We start from the raw sequence: 12,457 nt of genomic DNA on the forward strand, positions 1-12,457 counted from the left end.
AACACTAAAAATGTCAGATAATGTAAAGTAAAAGAGTAATTATAACCACCACCACCACCTTGTTTTAAGATTCAGCTGAATTCAAGAGCCTGAAAAAGAAGGGGAAGAGAGAGGTGAGCACTGACCAGCCTCTGGGGCAGCTTTTCTAGCAGATTCCTCCCTCCATGGACAAGGCTGTGCTGAGACTGGACTCCACAATAAGCAGGCACATTGGCATGCAGCAGTGTGATAAACAAAGGTGCAAGTGTGCAGTGGCCTGGAGAAGGCAGACTTGCCACACACACAGGGAGGCCATGTCCTGGAAACCTGGCGCCCTGGCCCTGGCCCCTCTAGCCCTGTGCTGACCTCCAGGTCACCTCCAGCCCACTACAGAGTTTATAAGCTCTTTCACATACAGTTGCCCATGGCTGCCTTTCTGCACAGCTCCCTTGGGAAGGCACTTCTTTCCTTGCTCCTCTTTCACAGATTTGGAAGCTAAGCTCAGAACTGAGAGGCTGTGTTATGGGTAGATGGCCAGGGCCTGTCCTGGTGTTGGGACACCTCCTGGTGCTGCCTCCCAACATCAGTTCCATGTTTCTGCCCAATCCGCTGAGACACACACTTAAGCAAGGACTGGGGATGTTGGAAGGTCAGGTGCCCCCTCTTCTCTTTTCCTGCTTCCAGAGCTCTCAGAGAATGGAGACTCTCACAGCATTGGGGCTGACAGTTGGCCATCAGCAGGGGTCTAGGGCCATGCACCTATGGGCCCCCTCATTCCCTGGCTTTTCTCCCCTGGAAGCAGGCCGGGTGCCTGGAAAGCTTCATCTTCCACCTCGGAGGCTGCCCAACTTTCTCTCTTACTTGTACCTTATCCTTTAGATCCCTCCTGGTATCAGCTAACCCTGTTGACTGGATGAGGAATAGTTAAGGAAAGGTGTTGAAGGTGGTTGGGTACTGGGAGCCCAGCCTCAGAAGGCCTGGGAGTCCAGAGTGGACAGTGTGTGTTCCCCCCATGAGCAGGCAGGCGTGAATGTGATGAATGGAGGATCCCTAAATCTCAGTCCCCCAGATGGTAGATTATGCTGACATTATCTATATGTTTTACCGACTGTGTATTATATAGCTAGCAGCAGGGTGGCTATGGATCATAAAGATGGAGCCTTAACAGCACAAAGCCATGTGCTAAGGTAGGCTTGCCATATACACAGGAGCTCTCTGAGGTCACCAAGGGCTCCTGCCCCCAGGGAAGAGCTCTGGGAGTACAGGGAAGATTTCTCTCTCAGGGTCCTGAGAAGGTGGCATGTAGGGAGGGGTTTGGGACAGGATTTTGGCATCCCTTCACTGGCAGGTACCTCTGCCTAGAATGTTTTTCTCCTCATTATTCCTCAGTGCACTGAGCTCCTGTTTAACCTTCAAGGACTGGGCCAGGTGCACTTCTCCTGGGGAATGCCACACAGGGGTAGGCATCAAGGATGCTCAGTTGTCACTGGGCAGTGAAGGGAGCAACCAGAGATCCCAAAAAGATACCATTCTCTTCAAATAAAATGGGGCTTCTTTTCTGTGCTCCTATGCTACCTGGCATGTAGGTTAACTCAGAGCATAGAGGTCTCTGCTGGACCCTTATACTGAGACACCCCCTAAATGAGAAGGTCAAGTGGGGAGAACCACCATTACCGAGAACTTTTTGCTCCATGGCCTGGCATCAAAGAACCTGTCAACTGGATGACTGAATAAAATGCAGTTGACATATACAATGGAATATTATTCAGCCTAAGAAAGGAAGGAAATCCTGACCCATGCTGCAATATGGATGAACCTTGAGGACATTATGCTAAGTGAAAGATGCCAGGCACAGAAGGACAAATACTGGATGACACCACTTACATTAGGTATCTAGAGTAGTCGGACTCAGAAACAGAAGGCAGAACAGTGGTTACCTGGGCCAAGGGAAGGAGAAGTGGAAAGATGTTGTTTAATGAGTATAGTTCCCAATTTTAAAGATGAAAAAGTTCTGGAGATAGATGGTTGCATGACAATGTGAATGTACTTAATACCACTGAACTCTGAGAAATGGTTAAGATGGTAGATGGTGTGTGTGTGTGTGTGTGTGTGTGTGTAGTACACACACAAAAAAGAACTGGTTATCCAGAGGTCTGGTTAGATCTGTCAACAATGACACATCCCTTAGGGCCTGCACACTAGGCAGGGTGAGGGGATGGCGGGGCTGGGGGCTTTCATGGCATCAGGGCTGGAGTGGGCACCTGTGTGTAGTACCAAGTGGGGCTGCTGGGTATACCTTCCTGCTGGCTGTCATTGGGGAGCACTGCTGTGTGTACACATACACAGGGCACCCCCCAGACGTTCCAGATGTGCTGCTAGGAGTGAGCAAGATGTAGTGGAAGAGTGTGTGCACACATACACGGACACACATGAATGCACACACATGCTCACACATGCATGCACACACACACACATCCTCATACATGCACACTCATGACAGCTTGCTGTGTCACCCAGTCATGGGGCTTGGGAAGGGACAGAGATGGAGCAGTTGGGGCATTTGTTTCCAGAGAGAGATTTATGAGTGGGAGAAGAAGTTAGTATCAACAAGTGATGAGTTAGGCTAGTAATACTTCAGCTTAAGTTCAGAAACTCTGGCAGAAAAAGAAAATAACATGTCCAGAGGCTGTACGTCAACCTAAACAGGCTGGTGGCATGGACAACCTGCTGCCCAGAAATGAAGCTCCTGGATCCTGGTGTGAGTTCTGGCCAGTCACTCTTTTGGAACAAGGGGTTGTCCTTGGTCTGTGCTCCATGCACTAAGAGGGTAGAGAAGAGAGCACAGGGTACTGAGTGGGGGAAAGAAATATATGCCCAGGATGGCCAAAGGGAAGAGGCACCTCCTTGAAGTCCATCATGTGGCCTATTTGGCCTGGATGCATTATTCCATTAACTTTGCCTCCCAGGGGACAGGTCACTAACATCTCTGGGAGTCTGCACGTACCTATTTCCAAGGGCATCAGGATGCTGGTGATGGGGGAGGTGGGCTGAGGAGCATGCCCAGATCTCCTCAGGCTTCAGAAGACATCCCTGAGGAAACCCTCAATCAACCACTGGGGACCCTGAGTGCTTTAGGTCTGGGCTGAGACAACCTCAGTCTCAAGATATCAAGGGCCCCTGGTGGCTCACTCAGCCTGATGATTTCCAGGCTGACCTTATTCGTTTGGTTAGAGTGTGCATGGACACAATACCAGGATAATGGTTCAGTGATTTAATTAAAGTTTTGTATGTATTTTTAATGTGTTGCCTGTGGTCTGAAAGATCTGACCTTCCCTGGGGTCTGTCAGAGATAGTTTGGTTAGTCTTCCCGGGCCATGTGTCAGAGGAGGAGAGAGAAGACTCATCCCAGCCTGTGTGAAAGGGGTCTTGGTGTCTCAAGTGCTGGCCTCTTAGCCCCAGCCTGAGTGAGGCTGTTCCTGCTGCCCTGATGTGCATCTCTGTCTTGACAAGAGGGCAGGCGGCTGACAGAGACGGAGAAGCAGGGAGCTGGGAGACTTAGGTCATGGTCTAGGATAAGGCACTACCATGCTGTGTGACCTGAGATAAGCCAGGAACCTCTCTGGGCATTAGTTTCCTTATCTATAAAAAGAAGGAAGCAACCAAGAATCACAGAATCCAAATTCTGGGCAAAGCCCTGCAGGCTAGATAGTTTTCAGTGTTTATCTGATACTTTGTGGCTATGGATGGCAAATTCTTGATTCTCAGACCCATTTCCTCTACCAAGGTAAATGGTATAATTCAGGTAGGGCAATGTTCATATGGCTCCCACTCCTCATATTTTAGATGAGGAAGATGAGGTTCCATGAGATTCTATTACATAGTGAGCTGCTGACATAGCTGTGTCCCTGGGTTAGCCAGCTGATCACCTCATTCTGTCAGGCCAAGGGCCCTTCTCCCTCCTTGCTGCTTCCCTCTGTTGAGCTCAGGACAGTGGCCTCCTAGCTTTCTTTCCCTCAGGACGAGGGTGGGGTTGAGCCCAGGCAAGAGCCCCTTAAGTCTCCTGCTCCATCCTCACTCAGCATGATGCTGGAGGCAGCTGGGGCCTCATTTGCTCATTTTGAACCTCTGGGGGCTTAGGAAATGCTTTTTGGTGAGAGTGGTTCCAATAAAAAGAGAATTTCAGGTGCATCCACTTCCAAAAATGTTAGCTCCTGTTTATCTGGAAGTGTCACGGACAAAGGAAGACATATTCCTCATCTCATTGTATCTCATCAGGGGTGTGGTGCAGGGGCTATTATTGGGCTACATTCCCATCACAGGTGAGGAGACTGAGGCTTAGGAAGCAAGGTCACATGCTGACGACTGACAGACCCAGCACCTGGCATCATGCCAGGCATAAAGTAAGCTGTTCAGTGTTTATTAAGTGAATTGTTAAATAAATGAATAGAAATTGCTAGGCAAAGCACTTACTATTGCATGTTCTGGGTGATCACCATGATTAACTGTAATGACTTGCTCTGTCCTCATAAATCTCCTAGTATTATTCCCATTTTTGAGATGATAAATCTGAGGCACAGAGAGGTTAAGTAACATCCCAAGGAAACACAGTTATTAAGTAGCAGAGCAATATTTGTATTTAGCCAGTCAGGCTCCAGAGTCCATGCTTTTAGCCATCTCACTAAACCATCTATGTCAAGTCTAGAATGGCACTTTCAGTAGAACTTTCTGTGATGCTGGGAATGTTCTGTATCTGTGCTGTCCAGTATGGTAGCCACTAGCCACATGTGGCTACTGAACTCTTGAAATATGGCTGCTATGAATGAGGAACTGCCCACTATGGGAGGGAAAGCAGCCCATCCTACATCTAGTGTTGGGCTATGCAGGTTTCTGAATAACGGTCAAATGAATAGTACAGAGTCTTGAGCCTAAAGAGACGTGTGGCCTCAGAGGCCAGATTGCCCACCTGCCTCATAAGGAAGGAAGCAAGACAGAAGTGAAGGAGAGAGGAGAAGGCATGAGCCCAGCCAGAGAGGACTGGCAGAACCAGGTACCCAACCTCAGGTCTGGTACTATAGTTCCACTCCTAATACCCAATATTGCTTTCTTGTCTCTGCTCCCTCCATGCTTCTTCCCTTCATAAAGAGATAATAAGAGCTCACATTTCCCACATACAAGAAGAAAGAAGCCCTGCCCATGGCTCTAATACTTAGCTGTGAGACCCGCAGCCCTGTGGGCAAGGCTTATCCCTAAATCCAGTCAACTCTTGGTGATCCAGACTGAGACTCTCCACTTTTGGGCTTATCGGTGGCAAAGCCCTAATCCCTGCCAGGCACTTTGCTGGGAGGCTGCCTGCCCTGCTGTCAGCTGGTACGCACAGGGAGCACAGACTCATTTTAATATTGGCTGGGGCTGAACCTCATTAGAAAAGTAAATTTGCTGTAGCTGCAAAAAAAAAAAAAAAAAAAAAAAAAAGCAACCCACATAACCCTTCCAAAAGCTAAATAAAAACCCCTGATTTTGGATTATTTGATGCCTTATGTTCTCAGCACTGGCCCAGAGCCTGGAACACAGTAGGTGCTCAGTCAATGTGTGTGGAAGTGAACGGAATTTTGAGTGATCTCTGTCCACCTTGTCATCTTTCATCATGGATAATAGGAGGTCACAGAGCCAGAGTTCTTCTAAGTTACACAAATTGTTTTAGGGGAGCATTGGCTGATAAATTGGAACAATTACACTGACTACTAATGAGACATCGAAACATTGTTGATGCTGTTTCAAGGAGACACCTAGAGTGTCCTTGCAACACAGGCATGCCCCAGGTGGGCCAGGGGAAGGCCCAGAGTCTGGAGGTGTGGCAAAGCAGATGGGGTGGAACAGCATGGGGGGTGGAGAGACTACAACCATCCCAATGTGACTGGTTTCAGAACTGGCCAGAGAATTGCTACTCCAAATCCTAGAGCCATCCAGATCCTGGAAGAATAGGGGAGGAGGTTATATAAAATAAGTACATAAATTAATATCCATCTAGCACTTCACTTAAAGACAGCCTGGTGAGATGAGGCTTCCTCAATTTACAGGTTTTTAGGAAACCAGGGCTTAGAGGGCTCAGTTTTTCCCAAAGTCCACTCAACTAGTCATAGAGGGAACAGAGCTGGGCCCCCCAGGCCTGGCTGAGAGCCTGTGCTCTGCATTGTACTAATTCCTTTCCCCATAATGCTCTTCAGCAGGGTCTCCACAGTTCTTGTCTGGCAGCCTGGGGGGTCATGAAAGAGGTTTTTCTTTTTCCTTCTCCCCAGAGCCAGTCTCCCCAGAGTCGACACCCTTCCCTACCCCACTTCATCCCAGGACCAGGAGGGGCGGAGGGGCAGGGTCCAGAAGATGGGAGAAATCCTCAGCACTGGGGGATGGGCCTGAGCAAGAAGGTCTTCCAGAAGACTCTTGATCCAATAGCCAGTCCCCTTTCTGCCTTTGGGCCTCCCTCTGAACCACCCCTGCATTCATCAGAGCCATGGAAAGAGCATTCCTCAGGAGACTGTCCTCCTGATTCCCTGAGGAGTCCCCTGCCCAGGCAAATGAGTGCTGATACCTTGGAGCTTGGGAGAGCACTGGACAAACCCCAACTGCACTGCCAGGCAAGCCAGACCTCTGCCTCTGGGCCCCTTGCCCTGTTGTTCTGTGAGCGTGCTTCTGTGTCTTTGTCTGTTGTCTCAGGCTAACTCCTCTGCCTGCCTCAGACTCTCAGATTCCTTCTCTTCCTGAGCCCTGCCTTTGCTTCTCCTTCAGTGTCAGCAGATGGGAGCTCTCAGGCATTTCTATTCCTCTTTTCTAGCCAGACTTAACCAGCATGTTCCCCTACCCTTAAGCCTGACTCCCAGGCAGCTCACCCTACTGCATTTCTCACACTTGCAAAGCTCCTGCCTTGTCTCCTCACCCTATGCTTCACAACAAGAAGTAAAGCCGACTTGTTTCCCTCACCGCTCAAAAACTACTATGGGAAAATCCAGGTCTATCCGGAGGCCTGAGGCAGGGGACTGGGCTAGCCCCACTGGCATCTTCCTCTACAACCCCTGGTCTCTACTGCAGGCTCCAATCCTGTCACTGGAGCTGTCCCACCTCAGTGATTTACCTGCCCCATCCTTCAGGTGGACCAGTTAGTGCCTGCTCATCCAGAAACCTATATGCACATGTTCAATCCAGCACATGTAAGCTTCCAACATGCCTAAAAATAGAGTAATTTCCAAGTATGTAGGAACAGGTAGAGAAATGGGCACAGCAAGCCACTTGGCTCCTGTGCTGAATGGGCACACATTCATTAACCCTCCTTCTTCCATTAATGCTGGCAAGCCATCTTGCTCGCACCAAAAGGGGAAGCGGTAAATGGCGTGCAACTCTAGAACCTTTGGGGTGCTGGGGATGGACTTGGCAGAGTAGACAGTCTCCTTGAGGGTCTCATGGGAAGGGTCTTCATTCCATATGAAGGAAGGGGGGGTCTTGTCATTTGGTCCAGTAAGGGCAATAATGGTCACCAGTTAAGCAGGTTCTGGGAGCAAATGTCTCAATCTCTGTGGTGGCTATTGGCAGAGGTAGGGAGACATGAGGCACAGAAAGACAAATCTTAGAAAACCCTACAGCATCAGTCTTGTGAAGCCACTTGCCCCCATAACCCCAGTAACTTAAGAAGCTATGTGCCCCCTGTTTCCACACAAACACATAATAACTTCACAGTGCTATGCACAGGACACTCACACCTGACCCTTTTACAGAGCATGCCACAGAACCCAACCAGGTCCCAACGGGTCCTCCATCCAGACTGGTAACCATGCAGGCAGAGCTGCCCCACCAGCATAGGGCTAGCAACTGTCAGCAGAGGTCCCCTTTGGAGTCCTGTGAATTGGAAATCCCTGGAATCCCTTAGCTCCAGCTTCTACTAGAATTCATCTAAATAGTACATGGCTGGGGAGTCTGGGTGGCTCAGCTGGTTGAGCTTCCAACTTTGACTCAGATCATGATCTTGAGGTTGATGAGTTAGATCCCAGCATCAGGCTCTGTGCTGACAGCTCAGAGCCTGGAGCCTGCTTGGGATTCTGTGTTTCCCTCTCTCTCTGCCCCTCCCCGACTGATGCTCTCTCTGTTTCAAAAATAAATATAAACATTAAAAAAATTTTTTAAAAATAGTGCATGGGTGACACTAGGCCTGGCTGGGTGGAGGCAGGGGAAGGGGAGGTAGTCCGGACTGTTTGTTGGTTGATGTATTATATGTGGGGGGGGGGAGGGGGTGTCTCTCTTGACCTTAGTTGCTTGGTACCAGGCTGTCACCTCCTTTCCCTGGCACTGTTAGATCCTGTGGCTTCCTCTATTCTTTCCTGCCTCACCTCTCAGCCTCCTTTTCAGAAGTTGTATCCCTCCCTTTAGAGGGATCAGGACCTCAGGCCTAAGCCCAGATGCAGGAGGCTGGGTGGTGAAGCTGGTCATGCCTCCTTCCTCCTGGCTACGCTGAGGGTCCCAAGGACCCTTTGTCATCCTTGCCACCTCACAACCTTTCAGTCTCCCCAGCAGAGTTGCAGAGCCTGGGTCCCCTGAAGAGAGTTAACTTGCCAGCGCCTGCAGCCTCAGAGCGACTGGGGATGGCTTTGGCGAGCAGGGGTGCGGCAGGTGTGCGGGCCCCTGACTCCTCCGGGCCACCAGGAACCACCTGCTGAGGTGGAAAGGGACCCAAGAGCTAGAAGCCTGCGCCAGTTGTGAGAAGCTGCCGAGAACCAACTCTCCCCTTAAGGCCGACCGGAGGAGGGGAGGCATCGCCCGGGTTTTGTTTCGCAGCCCCCTCGGTAGCAGTGCCTCCCAGCCCCGGCCCGTTCCCGGCCGCTTTCCAGCTGCCCCCGCTGCGCGCGCTCGCGCGCGCGCGCACACACACACACACACACACACACACACACACCCCACACAGACACACTCGCACCCAAGGAGGACATGGCATGGGTACTGATGGGGACGCATAAAGGGGCTCTGTGCGCGGCGGTGGCTCTCGCGGGCGCGGGGGCACTGACCTGCGGCGGCGAGTCCGGATCGTCCCCGGCGCGGTCCATGGCGGGCGGCGGCCCCTACGCGCCGACTCCGGCGCCCCTTGGCTGCTGCCCTGGGCCGCGCGCACCTCCCTCCCCGGGGGCTCTCGGGCTCCGGGCCCCCGGGGGCCACTTCATAGCCGCGGGGTCCGCGCACCCACCCGCCGCCCCGGCCCGGCTCCTTCTGGGCTCAACGAGGCGGCGGCCGGAGCCTGGGAGCGCGCGGGAGGGCGCAGGCAGGGAGACAGGGGCGGGGGAGCCGGGGAGGGGGAGGCACGGGGTACCGGAGAGGGGGTGAGGCGAGGGAGCCAGGCCCTGGGGACAGCGAGGGGGAGGCGCGGAGCGGCCGGAGCCGAGCCGACAGGGCCAGCGCGGAGTCCCCTCGGCGGCAGCGGATGCGCGGGTGCAGCCGCGGCTCTGACAGCGCCTGCCGCCCCGCCCCCACCCCTTCGTTCCCCACCCCCACTCCCCCTGCCCCCGCCCCCGAGAGCGCGCAAGCTGCTGGCGGGACCCGCGCCGCTAATGGGCGGTACCAACCTCGCCAGCTGAGGCGGGGGGCGCGAGGAGGAGGAGGCGACCCCCCCCTCCCAGGATTGGTATCACCCCTCGCCCCCCTACACACTCGCCCTTCCCAGCCCCAACAGCAGCAGCTTGAGGAGCTGGAGCAGGGGCTGCGGGCGGGGGCCGAGACAAGCCCGACCTCGGCTCTCTAGAGTTAAAGCTCGCCAGACCCGCTGCCCGCACCCCCATCCCACCCCGCCTCCATCCTGGCTGTTCCTGGCGCCCAGCTTGGCAGCCTTTCTCAAAGGGTGATTGTTTCCGGGCTGGGCAGTTGGGGGGCGGTTCTCTGGGACTGGGAGGCAGAGCTGGGGAGCGAGGAGGGTGCGGCTCCCTCCTCGGTTTCAGGCACCCCGGAGTGGGAGATAGCTGGTGGGGGCAGGGGTACCTGCTGGGATACGGAGCTACCTATGTAGGGTGAAGACGGGGGTCCCTGGGCGCCGGCCAACAGAGCGGCCCCACCTGTGGGCACTGCTGCCTTGTCGAAGGGCATGTCCAGCTGCCGAGTGTCATCTTCAACTCCCTCTCCCACAGTGCCCTGGACATTCCAAAGAGAAAGCAGGGGGGCAATGCGTGGGCTAGAGATGGACTGGGAAGGAACAAGGAGGAGCAGAGATGGAGAGAAGGGGGCCAGCAGGCTATCTAGTAATTTCCCAGGGTTCCTTGGGCAAAGAAGCCCCAGTATATTTCCTGCCTATGTGTGCCAGGAGGGCCAGGGGAGTGTATGACCAGGGAGTCCTTGTGTATGCATATGTGTGTACATGTATATATGGGGTGTAGATATAGCCATGGCATGTAGCTATCTATGGAGATACTTCCAAATGCTCTTGTGTCAGGTTGCCAGAGACTTAGAAGCTATCCTTATACCTGTTTTAAGGGTTTGTACCCACAGGCTGGTCTTCCTCCCGGACACCTGTAGTCAAGGCCACCCTGTATCCTCTTCACAGCCCCAGGAGAGGCCAACTCCTATTGCTGGGGTTCTGGCCATAGCAGGGCCAGAGAATGTCAGTGTTTTTTAGAAGCTCAAATTCTTGCTCAAGGTCTGATGCCTTCTTACCTCCACCAACTCTAGACCCACTGTCAGGCATTGCTGAATTAAAGTTGTACCACCAGTCAATGTGTTTCTATGTACCATGGACTGATGGTGAGAAGCAGGGGACCTCTTTCCCCACCACCTTCCCTCTCCTGGTCAGTACCCAGCCAGGCTCTGCCCTGCTCCTTCCCTGAATATGTGTGGTGGGTGGAGGATGGGGTAGGGGCAGGGGCAGGGGCTTCAGAATCAGCTACTTTGATCAAGATCTTGAGATGTGGAAGGGGCCTCATCGTCCATACCGTCTCACAGATATTTGAAAATATAATTAATTACTGCTTCTGGTGACAGATGTCCCTCCCTCTCATTCCCTCTTCCTTTCCTGTATTTAACAGCCCTCTTTGCCAGCAAGGAAGTTCTTCCAAATCTAACCTGAGTACCTTCTGCTGCAGCACAGGATCATTTCCTCATTCTCTTAATGAAGCATGAATTACAGCAATCCCTATACTCTGCTTTTTCCTTCCCTATTGAATAACCCTTGTTCCTTTTACTCTGCTAAGAGAATCTTTCCGGAGACTACGTTTCCCTTGTCTCTACATTCTGCTCCCTGCTCCACACCAACTGGAGCAGGGGAAGGGCAGATGCTGGAACAAGAGAGGGCAGATCAGGAGCGCACAGTGGAGGGGCCAGGCCATGAGTTTGCATGGAATACAAACTGCCTCTCTCCCCAACTAAACCAGCTGGTCCTGTTCACACACTCACCAAATGGTAGAATAGAAATGGCTTACAAGAGTTGTTAGTTCTAACCCCTGATTTTATGAACAAGGGAACTGGAGCCACAAAGGATGTCATCATCAGCAATGTGTGAACTATGTGCGTGAGGGTGTGCCAGAGATTACACTCATTTTCCATCCATTCTCCCAGGACAGGACATAACCTTCATATGGTAAGCTCAGGCAATGGAGAGCTTCAGGCTGATTCTGAAGATACTACCTGAGTGACTAGGTAGTTAGTCTTTTCACAGACAGTGTTTTCAGTAAGAAAACCAGGGGTCTGACTAAACAGTCACCAGTCCTCTCTGGTCCTGACAGGCTGTGGCCAGTTGGATACCTTCTGCAGGTGTTCTCTGGTGCTCTGCCTTGCACTAATGGGAGGCTAGCCAGATGGAACAGGAAGGGTGACAAGCTTTACCCTCAACATTCTTATGAGAACAATAGTGATAATAAAACTCCTTTCTAGGGACCTTTCTTGCAGTTTAGCCCCAGGCTCTGTTTATAGAATTTTTTAATATTAATTTTTAGAGCCAACTTAAAACAATAATGTGGGATTAAAATTAGCATGATAAGCCTCAGTGAAGAGAGAACAGCCTGCCATTAGTTTCGGTGGGAAGTTTTGGCAACACCCCAAGTGCGTGAACACATATAAATACACAAACGCTATATAGACACAAAATGTGCACACAGAGGCAGATACACATACAAACACACACAACTCTTGTATTCCTCCAGTGCGCTCATGCATGCATCCATACACCTATGCATACCTGAACCCGCCCACACATGTAGATGTATATGTGCACACACATATACACACCAGTCCCCACAAGGTGGTTGGGCCATAATGATTGCCTTCTACTCCTTTTTCTGTTTTCCTGCTTGCCTCTTCAGGTCTCTGGAAACCCTTCTCTTCCACATCTGGATTTAGTGCTTCCCCTATAATTTAGCCCTTGCTCCAAACACCTGGAGCAGTTCCTGAATCTCCTTGAATGATTGATCTTCCCGTTCCCCCCTCTTCCCTGCCAAGAGTGAGCCCCTCTTCTCAGAGGCCCCCA

At 51.9% G+C, this 12,457-nt stretch overlaps 1 protein-coding gene across 1 annotated transcript in view; it reads right to left on the reverse strand.

Moving 5' to 3' along the window:
* The window catches only part of B3GAT1 (beta-1,3-glucuronyltransferase 1), a 30,603-nt gene extending 21,529 nt beyond the window's left edge, over positions 1-9,074 (reverse strand). Inside the window, exon 1 of the mRNA XM_030332952.1 lies at positions 9,024-9,074. The gene's annotated coding sequence lies outside the window, so the exon portion shown is untranslated. The remainder of the gene's footprint in view (positions 1-9,023) is intronic.
* Positions 9,075-12,457: the final 3,383 nt, after the last annotated feature.

This window comes from Lynx canadensis, chromosome D1 (genome assembly GCF_007474595.2).
Source record: "Lynx canadensis isolate LIC74 chromosome D1, mLynCan4.pri.v2, whole genome shotgun sequence".
In the NCBI taxonomy this organism is placed as follows: Eukaryota; Metazoa; Chordata; class Mammalia; order Carnivora; family Felidae; genus Lynx; species Lynx canadensis.